This window comes from Phocoena sinus, chromosome 15 (genome assembly GCF_008692025.1).
Source record: "Phocoena sinus isolate mPhoSin1 chromosome 15, mPhoSin1.pri, whole genome shotgun sequence".
In the NCBI taxonomy this organism is placed as follows: Eukaryota; Metazoa; Chordata; class Mammalia; order Artiodactyla; family Phocoenidae; genus Phocoena; species Phocoena sinus.
The window spans coordinates 15,872,536-15,887,403 of record NC_045777.1 but is presented as its reverse complement, the minus strand read 5'-3'; the positions used below and the strand labels follow the sequence as shown (position 1 = coordinate 15,887,403).

Genomic DNA, 14,868 nt, shown 5'->3' with positions numbered 1-14,868 from the left:
TGTTACTTTCTGATTGTGACAAGCGGCTGAGCTCACCCAGTTCACTCTGCTGAGTGCTTTCACGAGGGGCCAGAAGTGATTCCTAAGTGGAGACAGACGTGGAAAATCTAAGGTTCTTGAAAACAAGTCATTAATCACGACCCAAGGCTGAGCTCACTACCTCCTGGAAATCTTTCAGAAATGCCTCATGAAAACTTTGAAAACTGCCCCTTCAAAGAGTGGTTTCTTTGGAAGTTGCAGTCAGCTGCCGTGCTGAGCCATTCCGAATCACAGATGAAGACACATCCGCTCTGACCGGAGTAGGCCAGCATTTCCTAACTTGAAAAGAAGTCTCTCATCTTCCAAGAAATTGCTGGTCTTCAGCTTGGCTTTTCCGAACTGAATAATGGACCTTCAAGGCACTAAAGAAATGAAGTATTTGGTTGCTAATGCGTTCTTATTATGTCCCAGGGAGCTAGGTCAGTAATTATGTTTAGTACTTTATGGCTGTGGTCTCTGACGTTCAGTAAACCTGCTGAGGGCTGATGGGTACCGGAGACGAGGCTAGAGGAACAGGCTGATTAAGAGACAGCCTCTGGCCTGGCGCAGTTCTCAGGGCATCGCGAGGACAGGCGGGTGAGTGGGTCGGCAGCAGGTGGACGGAGGTCGTGGTCTTGAGCTGGGTTGATTACCCCCACGCTCCCCTCCACTTCCTGACGCCCAGAGCTTTGCCAGCACTCGCGTTAGGGGGAAATGAGAGCCGCTCCTGCCGAAGCATTCACCCCCAGCACCTTCCTGTCCCCCCTCGGCTTCAGAGGAAAGAAGGGAGTTCGTCACAAAATGCAGCAGCCCCACCTCAGAGGACCCGGAACCTGCTGTCCCGTGTTCAGTAAGGAACTCTGGGGATGCGTGATTCTGTCGTCTAAAATCACCACTACGTTTTCTGTTGGTTTGTTTTCATAACATTTATATTGTGGCTTTTTTTTTTCAGTTTACAAAATTGGAACATGTTCATGGAAGGAAAAGCGAGGCAGTACAGAAAAACATACTTAAATCATCACCCAGTGATTTCACTTCTCTGATTTTCAAATAAGGCGTGGCGAGGTCAAAGGGCATGACTGTTTTTAGATCTCTGATACACGTTCCCGGTTTGCCACTGGAAAGTGTCAGCCTATATAAGCTCCCATCAGCAGTCCATGCTTATGCCCGCATCCCCTCACCCGCACACTGGCTGCATCTGGAGTTTAGCTCGTTTTAATTTCTCCCTAGGCAGAGTCCCTGTTTGCGTATCTCAGAGGTGCTCGTGTTCTGTGTTGCGGTCCCCGCGGGGGAAGAAACCACTATCTGCGCTTGGTTAGGGGCCCTGGCTTTCCTTTGTACTTTCCTGTACGTATGTGTGAATTCACCCATTGTAAAGAGCCCTTTGTGTTTTCGGTATTACGCGAGGTGCTATGGGCAATACCAAGGTAAGTAAGACTTATAAGTAGCTCACAGCCTGATAGGAAAAAAGGACTCAGTGACTCTTAACACGTGTGATTATGTGCCCCAAGAGAGGGACGTGCTGTGGAAGGCCTGAGAGAGTAGCTATTAAGCTGGGACTTCGGTTCACTTCAGTAAATCTTTCATGTATTCGGCCCGTGTTTGAGCACCTCTTATCTGCTAGGCACTGGGTAAGATGGTAGGTGGACAGTGCTACATAGAACAGGCATGGTCCTTCCTCACATGAAGCTTACATGGACTGATGGTGGTGTTATGAAATAAACAGCATGAGTGATGGATGCGGAGGAGAGTGTAGTTGGGGCATGTTTGCCTGAAGAGGTGGTGTTTAAACCAAGATAAGGAGTCAATCATGCCTAGGAGTTGGGGCAGGGGGTGCTGGGGGTGGGAAAGAATACTCCAGGTAGGGAGAGGTACACAGGTGAAAGGCGCAAGGCAGGAAAGCCTGTGGAATGTTGGGGAAAGTGAAAGGAGGCAGTGTGGCTAAAGCCTAGAGGGGAAAGGAAGAGAGAAGAGGGTGAAGTTTAGGATCAGGGGAAGGTTAGGAAAATGATGGAGGGGCCTGGTGATGCAGGGGATTTTCCTTCCCTTATTCAGCAGCTGTATACCAGTATTTGAGCAAAATTTCTCTCTGAGTTGGCATAGAATAGTCCTCCTAGTCTGTAATTTTTTCATAAGGGGCAGGAAAAATCTGTTACCCCCAAGGGCCAATGTCTATTCATTGGCTTGCCTATAGTTCCCCTTTCTGATTTCAAATGTGAGCTCCCCGCTGGACTTGGGTTTGGAGACCTGAGTTTGTACTGCTGCTCTGTTACCAACTTGCTGTGTGACCTTAAAGGATCCTTAACTTCTCTGGGCCTCATTTTCATCTGTCAATGGGAATGATGCTGATCTGATCCCAGGGTCATTGTGAAGATCGAATAAGTATCTTAAACTGCTTTGTAAAATATGAAGTGCTGTAGACATATGAGCTATCATTATTATTTCAGTGAAAGATTTCTTATCAGTGAAATAAGAGTTGAAAGTGAAGCATGCCACCAGGAAAGGGCAGAGCGTACCTTCCAGGCAACCCCGAAATGGCAGATTCAGCATAGGTGGCTCTCCTTCAAGAGCTTGTTGTGAATGCTGTTCCTCTTTTCTCTTTCATTTCATCCACTGGGATAAACCATTTCCTTCCTTTCTCCTTCCAACAGAATGGGTTACAAAACAATCCATTTCACTTCTCTGGATTCCAGGACCCATTTGATATAGAAGCCAGAGCATCTGCTTGGAGGCCAAGAGAGCCTTGTGAGCAGAGATGCTGCGGTTTACTGGACTTTGGTTCCGGGCAAACATAGATGCCCGGGTGTATATTTAATTGGGTTTGGGGAGAAAGGCAATTACGGGCACAGAGCCACGAAAAACAGTCAACAGTGTAGAAGCGGCCCACACACCACCTAAGCAGGGCAGTTTCAAGCCAAAGCTTTAGGCTTGCTTTTGGATTTTTAAAGGGGAGCATTTTTATTTAAGTAAAAAAAAAAAAAAAAAAATCCCCTTAAAAAGTGACATAAATGCTTAGGAAATAAAGTGCACTCTTTTTTCCCTTTCATGAAGCTTTTTAAAAAAATGTGTCTTCCAGCTATTAAAATGATAGGTTGGAAGACCTGTTCTATTTGACCAAAAGAGAAAGTGACAGTAAGCGCAGTTAACTGTCCCATGTAGATAAATGGGTAGTGTGTGACACAGTTTACCAGCATGCTTTCTCTGCTCTCATTAGTTTGTTGTTGTTTTTGTTTTCTTCATTAGTGTTTCCTAAAGTGATGCATATGCTTGTTGTAGCTAGACAATTTGAAGATGTATAAAGAAAAAGTTTGTGATCTCTCCCCTCTCCCTGCTCCCCATTTCCGTCCTTCTGAGATAACCATTGTAATCAGTTTGGTGCATATCTTTCCGTACCTTTCTCCGGGCTCCTACGTGAATGGATACTTTGTGTATGTATGTGGTTTTTATGTTTTGTCACAAGTGGAATTGTACTTTATTATTTTGCAGTTTATTTTTCCCACTAAATAATACATCATGGGTAGGTACAAATTTGATTCACTCTTAAATAACTTCAGGGCTGTAGATCTAGAGGTACCACGGTATATTCAACCATTTCTCCTTTGGCAGATACTCGAGTTATTACCATTTTTTTTACGAAAACTGTTGTTGCGTTAAATATCTATATGTACATATCTTTCTTCACTGGTCCTTTTGTTTTTATAGATTATATTTTCAAAAATAGTATTGCTGGGTTAAAGGGTATACGTACTTGACATTTTAATAGATAAAACTGTCCTACTTTACAAAGTGTTCTTATAATTTACATTCTCCCCAGCAATATGTGAGTACTTCCATTTCCCTAAGTCTTTACCAGTATTAGATATTCTCTCTTCTTTCCTCCATCTCTCCTTCCTTCCATCTCTATTGTTTTATTTCTGACCAAGCTGATGGGAAAATGGTGTTTTATTTTTGTATATTCTTTACTGCTAGTGAAACTCAACATTGTTTCGTGTTAATTGACCATTTAATTTTCCTCTTCTATGAATTTCCTTTGCACATTTTTCTTATGAATTATTTGCCTTTTTCTCAACAAGTAGTAGGAGCTCTTTATGTGTTTATGTATTAAGGATTCCATATGTGTTACAAATATTTTTCCTAATCTGTTATATGTTTATTAATTTGTTTCTGTATTTTTCTTCATAGTGTCTGGATTTCTTGCCTTGTTTAGGAATAACTTCCCCACCTCAAAGTTACATAAATATTTTCCTAAATGTTTTTCTAATACTTTTATGGTTTTAATTAATTTAATCCTGAATGTTTAATCCCTTTGGAATTTATGTTTATACATAGCAAGAGGTAGTGATCAAGCCTTTTTCTAGATGGCCAGCACCATTTATTAAATTAGCCATCTTTTCTATTTTGTGTTGAAACCCATCTTTGTCATAAATAATTTCCTTTATCGTATCTGTTTCTGAACTTGCTATTCTAATCCACAGCTTGTCTATTCTTATGTTAATACTATATCTTTTTATTATAATGTCTTTATAGTAAGCTTTTCTTGTAAGACAGATCCCCTATTTATTTTTTATAATTATCTTTACTATTTCTTGGCTAATTTTCTTGAGTACTTATTATTCCATATGAACTCTAAAGTAATTTTTTTTATTCACCCATCCAAAAAAACCTATTGGTAATTCTTATTGGAATTTAATTAGAATTATGTAGTCACTTGAGAAGGATGGCATTTTTGGATAATTAGGCTTTTCTACCCAGGAGCATGCTAACTGGCTTGCAACTTATGCATTCTTTTTCTATATTTTGTTGCTTTTACCTTTAGAATTTCTATATGCATCATGGATGTATTATCTAAAATTAAACAGTATTTCTGTGTTTGCCCTGAATAATCAAAAACCTTACGACATTTAACTCTGATTTCTCTTCCATCTTCAATGTTATTATTGTCAAACATGTAATATTGTCAATATTATCAAATACGTTTTTACCTCCTCATTTAGTTCTGTTTCACTCAATCAGTACTTCTTTAAATTTACCAATATACTTAACTAATTTTGCTCACTGTTGATTCTAAAATCTCACTTATTTTCTGTGTTCAATTTCTCTTCTGTTGGAGAATGTTTTTGGAGTTTGTCAATGGTAAACTTGCTCAGTCAGTCTTTGTCTGAAAATGTCTTTTGCCCCCACTCTTTTTTTTTTTTAGTTAATTTATTTATTTTATTTATTTTTGGCTGCGTTGGGTCTTCCTTGCTGCGCGCTGGCTTTCTCTAGTTGCAAGTGAGCAGGAGCTACTCTTTGTTGCGGTGTGCGGGCTTCTCACTGCGGTGGCTTCTCTTGTTGCGGAGCACGGGCTCTAGGCATGCGGGCTTCAGTAGTTGTGGCTCGCGGGCTGTAGAGCGCAGGCTCAGTACTTGTGGCGCATGGGCTTAGTTGCTCCATGGCATGTGGGATCTTCCCGGACCAGGGCTCAAACCTGTGTCCCCTGCACTGGCAGGATGATTCTTGACCACTGCACCACTAGGAAAGCCCTGCCCCTACTCTTGATATTTTAGAATTTTAGATAGCATGTATAATGATTATATGGAAGTTATGTATGCCTCTGTAAAAGTTTTCAACTAAAACAGAAATAGTTAATGTAAAAAGTGAAAGTCTAAAAAAAAAAAAAAAAAAAAAAAGTGAAAGTCTTTCATTCCTTTTTCTGAGTCCCAAAGACAGCTGCTGTTCATAGTTTGCTGTTTGCTTTTTTCTATGTAGGTTCAAAAATTTTGTATATACACAAACGGTGTACATTTTTCTAAGCATAAACAATCATGGTCATTTTTTTTAAAAAAAGCAATAATATATACAATTTTACACTACTTTTTAACAACAGAGCATGTACATTTTCCCATGTCAGTATGACAAAATCTCCCTCATTCTTTCTAATGGCTGTGTAGTTTCTCATCATATTGATACACCATAATTTAACTCTTTTCCTATTAACAGACATTTAAGTTGTTTCCTCTCTTATTTTTTTTTTTTTACTTTTACACAATATGTTTTACTGAACATTCTTTTACTTATGTGAGCATATTTATAGTATAAATTCCTAGATATCTGACTGATCCAAAGGATGTGTGCAGTTAATATGTTAATAGATGTTGTTAACTTGTATTCCTAAAAGACTGTTTAAGTTTACAACCCTAGAGTACGTCTGGCTCTAATTTTTGTTTTTCTTCTGGTTCCTTAGAATTTCCATATTGATTACTCAACAGTGGAAAATCTGAAGAGATGCGAGCTGGAAAAAGAAACTAAACCAGGTGGGTAGTCACATTGTTCATACCACTACTGTAGCATCACAAATGTTTACCTAAATACCTTTATTTCCATTTGAAGAGGGAAAAGAAATAGATTCCAAATGAAATTGGAGAGGAATGTGGGCCCCATGAAGAAGGCAGGATGGCCCTTTTCAGAAGTTATATAACATCACTCTGCAATTTCAGTCATGATTCCATTTACATAGTTTCTCTATAGCAAAAGAAAGACAATTTACTTCTGGTGGCTTAAAAGAGAATGGGTTTCTTCAGCCATCTACTTAAGCAGATGGAATCATTCACAGGAGTTATTAGCAAACCTAGTCATGATGCCAACTTTCCTGTCCACCAATGGTTTGTTATAAAGGTATTTTCATAAAGACTAGGGCACATTTGGGGAATTTTAATACTGTGATACAGGAGCAAAAGCAGGCAAAACCCAGCGCATAGAAACAAGTACAGCCCAGTGATCTGATGAGGAGAAGGTGCAGGTCTGTTCCAGTTGTAAGAAAAATGCAGTTCATACAACATAGAATGGCCTGCCTGGAAGTGTGGCCACCTTGGGTTAGTGTTCATATTTTTATGGTATCCAAACATTTTCTAACATCTTCTGACCCGTGGTCCACCCACCTCCCTTGCCCCCAGCTCGCCTACCCCTTTCCAGCTCCATCATCTTGCATTAGGGCAGAATCTCTAGCCTTTAGTACTCTGTCCAAGTCCTAGTAGTCCTGGGAATTTGGGGGGTTTCCAGCTCCTTTGAATTCCCTCTCATGGCCTGGCCTGCCTCTACCACCTCTCCTAAGATTCCTCTTCTCTGTTGGCAGAGCAAGAATCTTATCTGGAAGGCAGTTGCCCTGGGTCTGGAACTCCCCAGACCCAGGGCAACTGCCCTGGGCCTTGCCCTACAGTAGCTTCCTGAGCCACCAGGTTTGTGTCCTGTTCTGACTCAGTGCTGCTGGGAATCCCCTGGATGCATATATTTGCAGTGACTAGGATGCGGCAGTCAGCTCCCAGGACTGTTTATCTGGCCAAGATCAGAGGACCTTCTATTCCAGTTGCTGTGGGAGCATTGGGTCCCAGCCACTGAACCTTGAAGTTTAGAGCCTGGGTTTTTAAACAGGCTTCTGGGGTTCAAGATTTCCCTGTAAACATGGGTACAGTTTTGAATGCATACACACACATGTACTTTTCTAGGCAAAACGTCTGTAGCTTTCCTCAGATTCTCAAGTGTGTCTGTGACCTCTGAATTGGAAGAATCATTGGTCTCGAGAGAGCCTCAAGTGGTGTGGGGCACTGCGTACCCTTGGGCAGCAGCCTCCCAGGCTATCTTGGGCGACCTCACCAAGCCTCTAGGTTTTTCTGTTTAGGGTTTAACTGGGACAAATTAGCTAATATCGCTGAAGCTCGGAGCCATCTGATGGGATGTCCCAAAGTCCTGTCATGGAATTGTACCCCCAGCCCCTGTTTCATCTCACTGAGCACACTGTGCAGGTTTTCTGGTTTCCGAGTCTGCAGCTCGGAAGGGCTGCTGCGGCAGCTACACTGACGGCAGTGGGAATAGTGTTGATAGCTAAATTTCAGTCTGGCTTACCACTGCCAAGAACAGCGTCAGATACTTTGTACACCTTATCTTATTTGATCCTTACAACTTTCCACGGAGGTTGGAACTGTTATTTTACATATGGAGAAACTGAGGCACAGAGAGATTTTTTTTTTTTTTTTTGTAACTCACCAGAGACCACACAGCCAATAAGTCAGTAAGTAATACGTGACCCAAGCACATGAGCTTAACCACCAAGCTTTATGGTGAAAGTAAAGGGCATTTTTAGAAAAATAAAGCAGAAAAAATATGGGGCTGTTTAGTGTAGGGCAAACCGCCCTGTATCTTATAATAATACTAAGAACATTGCCATGTTACACCACATATGAAAAACTATGCACACAGCACTGATCTTAAATCATTAAGAAAAGGTTAGTGGGTAATACGCTAATACGTTAGTGCAATACCTGGGAAGAATTTCTCCCCTTTGTAATTCAGATAAGCTTTATTGAAATATAATTCACATGCCACACAATTCACCCATTTAAAGTCTACAGTTCGTTGGCCTTCGGTATATTCACAGAGTTGTGAATCTATCACCATAATCAGTTTTAGAACATTTTCATTCCCCCCAAAAGAAACCCCACACCCTTAACTCATCACCCTCCCAAGCCCCCAACCCTCCCCAGTCCTAGGCAACCACTAATCTGCTTTCTGTCTCCACATAAGGTTTTGATACTTAAAGGAGTAACAGCGTGGGAATCTTGGTGATCTGGTGTGAGTCATTCCCGGAGGAATAATTAGACAAATGAAATTTGACTCTAATGTATTTTATAAATGGCTTTATTAGCTAAGAAGCTACAAGCATGTCTATGATATGCCCAAATTTAGGGTTGACATAGGCAAGAGACAAGTTTGTTTCTGAGTAATTTCCACTTGTCAACGTCACCTGTCAAACGGGCTCTTCTCAGCGAGTGGCTGTAAAACAGCGATGGGTTCGTGGGGCCGCATTTCTCCGTTGGTGGCAGAACCAGTGGTGGTTCAGCATAGGATCTTTCTTCTGCCATTGGAATCCCTGGCTTGCTTCTGTGTCTGCCTGGCTCTAGCTGTCAAAGTGAAGGGCACTCACCTAGTTGCCCGTCACTCTGCAGTTCAGGGCAGGATCCCATCAGACACTCAGAGGATGCACAGCCACGCGCTGTCTTGAACTCTTGTCCCTTTAGCAGATCCGCTGTGTGTCTCTCCTGACTCATTCATTTATTCGTCCTTTTTGAAAACATTTATTAGGCGCTCTGCACCTGGCACTGTGGTGGGTGCTCAGGCAGTCATTCTGAAAGCTCCTTCTCCTTACTAGTACGGTGCGTGGCCTCATTAGGCCCAGGTGGGCAGAGCCATTTGCACTGAGACAAGCCAGGGGGGCAGGGAGTTTGGTAACAGAACAGTTCTCTGATGGGGATGAGACAGATGCAGTATCATCCACATCGAGACAGAGCCGTCCCCAGAATGCACCCATCCTGAAGAATGTGCGAGGAGTCGGGGATGAGGAAAGCCAGGTTCAAGGCCTGATTTGGTCACTGACTGCTTAGAGGACCTGGGGTGATCCCCGCAACTTCTCTGAGCCACGGGCTGTCCATTATGAGGGTTAAATAATGCAGTGCCTCCCAAAGTACCTTCAGTACCAGTGCTGGGAAGAGTCTGTACTTAGTAAGTGTTGAATGAATGACTGAAGGAGTGAAGGAGCATTCTGTGATTCTCAGAGCTGGAGCAGAACCCTAGCAGGTCAGGCGACCAGGTGGAGACAGGTATAAATGAAGACCAAGGAGAACCTCCCTTTCTCCTCCCAGTCAGACCCTCCTGCCACTTTCGCCCCTTTAAGCTCGCTTTGTCCTCGGCTCCCACATCCTCTGCTTTCCTGAGCCAAAGAGAGGCTCCGCCTTTGAGGCCTCGGGCCTAGGAGCCAGCCAGGCCTGGGTGTGAGTCGGGGGCTCCGGTACATCTTCGCTGTGTTTAAAAGGGATCTAATTGTGCAGGGCTACAGGGAAGCGAAAATAGGATGACATGGAAAGCATTTCTTACCATATCTGATGCATAGCATACACACCCATAATTGGTAGCCGTTTTTATTTTATTCTTATCGTTGTTTGTTTGGTCAGGAGCCAGCGCTCGTATGGTGGTTTTCCTCACTGGCTTGAGAGTGCAAATGTTCTTCAGTTCGTATTTTGTTTGTTCATTAACGCATTCATATGGATATATTTGCTGTGCATCTTCCACGCATCATGAACTGTGCTGTTTGCTGGGGATACAGTGACAAGAGAGTCAGGGTGCCTATCCTTCTAGAACCAGTTGGGAGGGCAGGTATGGGACAAGTGTATCAGCACCTGTATGGTGGCAAAGCAGGGAGCCCTTATCTTTTCTGCTGGGTCAGGGAAGAGGACACTCGGCCTGGGGGCTGGCCGTCCCTTGAAGACCCAGCGCCTCGAGGTAGGGGGCAGAGGGCTGGAATACTAAACCGAGGGGCTAGAATCCAGCGCAGACTGTGGTTACGTGGGCCGAAGGCACAGGAGACTCTACTCTCTGCTCCAGTCGGATGGTTCCCGGCTCGCAGACATGTTGTTCTTCCCGGTTCCAAGGGAGGCTCTTACTTCATTAGTAATCTTCTGTGTTGTGTTGTGTGGATTGTGGGCTCTGCTTCTGTCCGGCGGCAGGAGGAATGGGAGGCGAACTTTGTTTCTCCTTTGGTTTAAGACGGGAGGGCCCCAACTAGAGACGCCCTTACTGCCCCCAGGCCTAACTCCCCCTGCACTAGAGGGAGGCTCTGAGAACTGGCGTGGAAGGAGAGCGTTACAGTATTCATTTGGAAATGCCACAGAAAGGGTAAAGTCAAATCAGAGCAAAACTCCGAGTCAACTCTTGTCCTCCAGGACCCAGGAAGGTCCCGGCCACCGTCAGCCTTATCTCTCCCCACTTGCTGCACCCCAGCCCTGTGGCCTCCTTGCCCTCTTTCTGGACACCAGGCAGGCCCCGCCTCTTGCCTGCTGTCCCCTCTGCCTGGCCCCCTTTCCCAGGTATCTGCCTGCTCTCCCCGCTTCAGGTCCCTGCACCCGTGTCCCTCTTGTTCGTTAGTATGGGTCGCTCCAATAGAATTCGAGCTTCATGAGGGCAGAGGGTCTGTTTTATTCGTTGCTGAATCCCCAGTGCCCAGTGAGCAATAAATATGAAGGAGGAGAGGGAGTCATTTCCTTAAAGTTAGTGCCTGGACTCCTGAGCCCCGCTCTGCCTTGTACGTCTTATTGTTACAGCCCTTAATGACCAAGCTTTTTAAAGATCCTTAAAGTTTTAAAAGATTCATATACAGCAGTGGTCCCTAAACTCTTTGTGCTCTCATTACATGTGTGGGCCATGACAATCTTCCATCGGTAACAGAGGCTGACAAGCGCAGTGATATTGGCTAGTAAGCACATACCGCGTTCCCCGCCTGGCATTATTAGGATTCCTGAAGGAGGCAAGGGGTATAGTTTGAAGCTGTTCCCCAGTGATTCCAGAATTCTGATATGTGCGCCCCTGCCCCCAATGCTTGGTTAAGAATTATGCGTGTTTGGGTCGACCTCCCTAACTAGACCTTGAATGTCCCTCAAGGGCCCCTGCTGTCTCACTGTTTTTGTATCTGTAGCATCTAGTCCCAAGCCTGGTACACGCTGAGTAATCAGTAAAAGTTCATGCATGAATGGATGAATGAATTGATATTACAGAGATAATATCTTGCTTCTTTTCATTCTCCCCAGTGGCTTTGGGGCACATAGACTTCTAGAGGAACTGTAGAGGGACCCCGAGCTGGAAGTAACATTAGAGATCACTCTGTTTACCCACTGCCGCATAACACATCACCCCCAATACTTAGTGGTTTAAAACAACAGCAGTAATGTATTATTTTTCGTGCTTTTTGCTGTGGGTCAGGAATTTGGGGACAGCCCAGTTGGACAATTCTGGCTTGGATCTCCCACGCAATTGCAGGTAGTGGCATGTGCTGGAACAGCTAGGGACCAGCGCAGCTAGGGGCTGCCTGCTGCATCTCTCTCCATGCCGTCTCAGGACCTTTCCATGTGGTCACTTCACGGGGCTGGTTTGGGCTTTCTCAAAGAATGGCAGCCTCAGGTATCCTACATGCAGCTCACAGCTCCAAAGACAAGTGTCCCGAGGGAGAGCCAGGTAGAAGCTGTGACACCTTTTCTAACTCCATCTTGGAAGTCATGTCTGTTGCAGTCTGTTAGTTAGAAGTAAGTCGCTATGGCCAGCTCATTCAAGAGGATACAAATTACACTTCACCTCTTGATAGGAGGAATGTCAAAGACTTTGCAGATGTGTTTCAAAAACATCACAGAGATGCCCAGCTTACCTCTTCATTCTACACTTGAGACCCCCGAGGTCTGAGGGGGAAGGACCTTGCCCAGAGCCACCTGGCCTGGCATCGGCAGAGCTGGAGCTCAGTCCAGACCCTGGACCTTTGGCCAGCCTGCTTGGAAGTGATCTCACTTTCCCTTCTCCAGCCCTCCGTCCACATTATGACAGGGACTGCCTTTCTCTGGGAACCTTGCATTTTAGCTGAGCCCTCACCAAGTTTAGGTAATGTGTAAACAACAGAAGACCTGGGGAGACTCAGTAAGCCTGGTCCTCAAGCAGTAATTCTGTTGGAGTATTCTGCCTCTTTCCAGACACCTCCATAGAAGCACAGACTTTCACGGATTGAAGAGTTTGTATCACTGTCCCAAATGCCCAGCCCCCAGCCCTACGTGAAGTGCTAACACTGCCCAGCCACAGGGGGAGATACAGCGGCTGAGTGGGTGAGGGTTTTAAAATGCGTACCCCCAAATACTTGTTTTTTCAAAGTTAAATAAGAAAAATTAGAATTTGGTGACAGACAGAGAATCAACCCAACATCACTGAAGAGATTCTTAAGATTTTAAAACTATAGCTGGAAATTCTAAACAGGATTTTGCTTAAGCTTGGGTAAAATGCATCTGGGTATATGCTTTAGCCAGCATTGTAGAATATTTTCTTAGGACTTTATTGCTTTCTTGTTCTTCCTTCAGAAATGCCTTATTATGAGGTTGGGGATAGAGGAGAAAAAAGGGGAGAAAAGGGAGTGGACAGTTTTGTTTTTTTGTTTTTTTATAAATTTATTTTATTTATTTTTGGCTGAGTTGGGTCTTCGTTGCTGTGCGCCAGCTTTCTCTAGTTGCGGCGAGCGGGGGCTACTCTCCCTTGTGGTGCACGGGCTTCTCACTGCGGTGGCTTCTCTTGTTGCGGAGCACGGGCTCTAGGCGCGCGGGCTTCAGTAGTTGTGGCTCGCGGGCTCTAGAGTGCAGGCTCAGTAGTTGTGGTGCATGGGCTTAGTTGCTCCATGGCATGTGGGATCTTCCTGGACCAGGGCTCGAACCCGTGTCCTCTGCATTGGCAGGTGGATTCTTAACCCTTGTGCCACCAGGGAAGCCCGAGTGGACAGTTTTTAACAAACCCTTTCTGCCTGCTAGGCATGATGGTAATTCATTTCTACACTTCCTGGCCTAATAGTACAGACTCACTCCTGCCCCATACTCAGTGGGTAATATGACCTTGGGTAAGTACTTAGCCTCTCTATACCTCAGCTTCCTCCTCTGTAGGACAGAAATGATTAATGCTTTCTACCTCAGGGAAGTGCTGTAAAATTAAATGAGGTAAAGCCTGAAAGATGCTTAGCAGTGGGACTTCCCTGGTGGCACAGTGGTTAAGAATCCACCTACCGATGCACGGGACACGGGTTCGATCCCTGGTCTGGGAAGATCCCACATGCTGTGGAGCAGTTAAACCCACGAGCCACAACTACTGACCCCACATGCTGCAACTACTGAAGCCCGCGCAGCCTAGAGCCTATGCTCCGCAACAAGAGAAGCCACCGCAATGAGAAGCCCGAATACCGCAACGAAGAGTAGGCCCCGCTCACCGCAACTAGACAAAGCCCTCGCGCAGCAACGAAGACCCAACGCAGCCAAAAAATCATAAAAAAAAAGAGATGCTTAGTGCGGCATGCAGTCAGGACGCTGTAAATGCTGGCTCTGATTGTTCCCCCAAACCATCTTTCCAGGCAGTTGTCACACCCCCATTTTATAGACGAGGACTCTGTGGCTAGTGAGGTGCCCAGCTCTAGGGACCGAAGCTGAGCGACCCCAAGCCCTTGCTGTGTCACCGCACCACGCAAGACTCCAGGTGCTCAGTCAACATGCAGTAGCGGTGGGCACAGGGGCTCTGGAGGCCTCGCGACCTGTAGGGCCCTCGTGCCAGTGTCCCGGAGCAACGCCATTTGAAAAGGCAGGGCCAGGAATCCACTTAAGAGGCTCTATAAAGAGCAGAGTGACATAGAATGTTCCAGGCAGAATAAACAGTCTCATGAAGGCCCTGAGGTCAGGAAGAGCTGGGTTGAGGAATTAAAGACCAAAATGGGCCAAGAAGAAAATGGAAATGAGACAGAAGGTCACAGAAGGAGGCAGGGCCAGATCAGTGCAGGATGTCAGGGGCTGGTGTAGAGTTTGGATTTTGCCAGATGTGGAGTAGAAAAGCATCAAAGGTTGAATGAAGCAGGGGAACCACATGACCCAGTGTCTGATGTGCAAACATCACCCTGGCCCTTGTGGAGAATACAGACTTGGGTCGAGGGCAAGAGGGGAGCAGGGAGGTGGTGAGGAGACACTACCAGGGGTGCAGCTGAGAAACGATGGCGACCAGGTGGTGCACGTGGAGGGGAGAGGGGCCAAGTTCAGGCTCTCTTCTGCAAGTAGAAACGACAGGACCCGGTGACGGATTGGACGTGAGTGATGGCCCCAGGTTTCCAGCTTGAGCAGCCTGTACAGCGGGTGCCGGCCCTGAGCTCAGGGAGGCTGGGGGGAGCGGGCTTGTGACTGGACGTGTGAAGTTGGAAACGCTGGGGAGATGTCCAAGGGAAAGGCGAAGTAGGCAGTTAGGCTGCACATCTAGAGCTCTTAAGAGAGGCTT

The 14,868-nt window shown here is 45.3% G+C and overlaps 1 protein-coding gene across 6 annotated transcripts in view; it reads left to right on the top strand.

Moving 5' to 3' along the window:
- Window positions 1-14,868, top strand: part of PKIG (cAMP-dependent protein kinase inhibitor gamma) — a 100,306-nt gene that overhangs the window by 66,511 nt on the left and 18,927 nt on the right. For all 6 annotated transcript variants that reach the window (XM_032604438.1, XM_032604434.1, XM_032604440.1 and 3 more), the window contains one exon: window positions 6,242-6,311. The gene's annotated coding sequence lies outside the window, so the exon portion shown is untranslated. The remainder of the gene's footprint in view (window positions 1-6,241; window positions 6,312-14,868) is intronic.